This window comes from Struthio camelus, chromosome 31, assembly GCF_040807025.1.
Source record: "Struthio camelus isolate bStrCam1 chromosome 31, bStrCam1.hap1, whole genome shotgun sequence".
Lineage (NCBI taxonomy): Eukaryota > Metazoa > Chordata > Aves > Struthioniformes > Struthionidae > Struthio > Struthio camelus.
The window spans coordinates 410,001-412,865 of NC_090972.1; positions in this window are offsets into that span (position 1 = coordinate 410,001).

Consider the following 2,865-nt stretch of genomic DNA (forward strand, 5'->3'; position numbering starts at 1 on the left):
CGACCTGGGACAACCCCTTTCTCGCTTCGAGTCCGGCCCAGGCGCCCGGCTCGGCCTGGCCCAGCAGGGAGCGGCGCGCCAGCCGCGCCACCTGCCTCAGGGACCGGGGTGTGGGTCCCCGCGGAGCCCCGGCGTCGGAGCCCGGCCGCCGCTGGGAGCGGCGCCACCCGCTGCCCGCGCGCCCGCGACCCGCCAGCCGCACGCTTCCGAGCTCCTTCGCTCGCCTCACCGGCCTCCAGCTCCGCCGCCCCGGAGACGGCACCCAACACCCGCCTGCACACACGCAGCCTCCCGAGCGACGCCACGCACTCGCCCGTCCCTTCCGCGGGCAGACGCCTGGCGGCAGGCAGACGGGCGAGGCGGGACGGACGGGGAACGGCGCCCGCTCTCCCCGCCTCCACGCGGAGACCGGGAGGGGCCGCCCCCGCCCGCCCGCCCGCCGCCCGCCTGCCGCCCAGCGAAGCCGGGTCGGGCAGAGCGAGGCAGGCGCGCCGGATGGCGGAGTGCCGGGGCAGGGCGGGGGGGGAGGGAAGGAAGGGTGCCGCCGACGGCCACGGCGGGAGACTGAGAGCACCGGCCAGGGAGGAGAAGGGATGCGCTGGGGCTCGGCGTCCGCACCACCCGCGGTGGGGGCTCGCCGTCCCGGCGGCGAGCACGCGCTCGCGCCGGGGTCGCGCGTTCGAGGCAGGCCGGCGCAAGCCGACCGCGCGGCGTCTCTCCGCCGAGACCAGACCGCGGAGAGAGGGGGCAGGGTACCCCTCTCCGTCCCGGCTGCCCGCGGGGCATGCACGGGCCGCGCCGGCGGGCATGGGGGGGTGCGGCGCCCGCGCGCGCCGACCCCCCGGCCCCTCCGGCAGCACGCCCGGCTGCCCCCCGGGTCGCATCGGGCCGCCCGAGTCTTTAAACCCCCGCCCGGCTCTCCGACCGAGAACCCTCGGGCCCGGAGCCCGGGGCCCATGGCCATCCCTACCCGGGGGGGCCGCTACCGGCGGCCGCGGTGGCCGGAGGCCCTCCTCCTTCCTCCCAGCGCGCCCCCCCCCCCCGCCGCCCCCCGCCGCCCCCGGCCCGGCCGACTCGCAGCGCGGCCCCCACACGGCACGGCGTGGGGCGGCTGGAGCGGTGTGGGGGGGGGGGGAAGGGAGGGGAGGAGGAAGCGTGGAAGGCCGGCAGGGCACGGCCGGTGCGGCACGCGCAGCGCAGCGCCCGGGAGGAGCACGCTGGCACACGGGACCACACGGGTGGGTCACCGAGGGGAGGCAGGAGAAGCGCGGACGCTAGGTACCTGGCCCTGGGGTGAGGGAAACGACCTGAAATCCCCGCGGGGGTGCCTCCCCCGCCGCCGCCCGCCGCCGGGCCACCGCCGCCTCGCGGCGACGGCGGCAGCCTCAGCGGCAGCGACGAGGCGGGGCGCGGAGGGGAACCCGGCACCCGCCAGCCGGCTCCAGCGCCCCTCGGCGGAGCGTCCACCCGCGGGGTGCGCCCGACACCCACCGCCACGACCTCGTCCTCCTCCCGGGGCCCGGGGTTTCCCTCAGTAACCCGGCGCCGGGTGGCAGCTGCGCCCGGGAGGAGAGCCGTGGTTTGGGCCGCCCGCTCGGGCACGACACGTCGCCTCGCGTGGCCTCGCGCGACGCCCCCGCTTGGGGTCCGCCGCGGCGCGGCGCCCGCCCCGCGCGCCGTCCCGGAACGCCTGTCCGCACCGCCTCTGCTAGACGGGCTGCTCCGCCGCAGCCCGCCCCGGGTCCGCCCCCCACAGCTTAGGAGTGGGGACCCGTGGGACCCGTCCCAACCCGGAATGCGATCTCGCTCGCGTCTCCACCCGCCGCTTCCTCCCGCGGGCACCGGGGGAGCAAGCCCCGCCGACCCTCCCACGCACTGCCGCCCGCTCTGCCGGGCCCTCCCCCGGGCCGGACCCTCCCCTGCCCCGGCGGCGGCGGATCACCGTCGGGCGAAGGGGCGGGGGCGGCGCTCGGAGACGGGCACCGGCGGCGGGCGCCAGCGGAGGCGAGAGGGCAGACGGGGACGGTCCCCCACCGGCGGCGGGGAATCGGCGGCGGGCTTTCGGCGAGCGAGCCCCCGCGCTAGCGGGCCTCGGGAGGGCCGTACACCCGCCGGCGGGCCGAGCCCCATGCTCGGCCCTGTGGCGCAGAGTGCGGGACAGGTGAACTCGGGTTCACGCACGGCAACCGGGACACGGCGGGCAGGGGACCACACCGGTGTTCAGTGCCGTCGGCATCGGCAACGAGGCGCGGTGGCCCGGCAGCGGCCCGGCGGTGGGCCGGCGCAGGTTTTGGAATGCCACGGTGGGCCGAAACCCCTCTTCCTCACAGTGAGGCTCGCACGGCCCGCCGGCCCTTCCCCGGCGCGCCCCGCGGTCTCGCTCGCTCTCGCGTGGCTGTCTCGCTCGCCAGAGGGCCGGGAGGCCCCCCCCCCCCCCAAACTCCGGGCCGCCCCCCCCCCCTCCGCTTGCGCGCTGTCGCCCGTGACACGGGCCGCGCCGCCGGCCCTCCGCACTGCTTTGTCCGTCCGTCCCGCCGGACCCTCCCCTCCGCCGGCGGGGGCCCCCCCCCCCCCGGGCCCCGACCCTTCCCCGGGCCCCGGCCCCGGCTCCCTCCTTCTTCCTTCCCCTAGCCCGCTCCCGGTGAACGGCAGCGAGGTCCTCGGGGGAGTCAGGTGGAGCGGGGTTTGGGGGGGGGGGGGGGAGCGCCGGAGGGGGGTGAGGGGCCTTCCGCGGCGATGGAGCGGGAGGCAGGGCGGCAGCAGCAGCAGCGGGAAGGCTCGGCCGCGCGCCGGCACGGGCGGCGGCAGCGGGGGTGGGGGGGTGGGCGGAGTCGGAGGCGGGGAGAGCCGCCAGCGCCCGGGAGG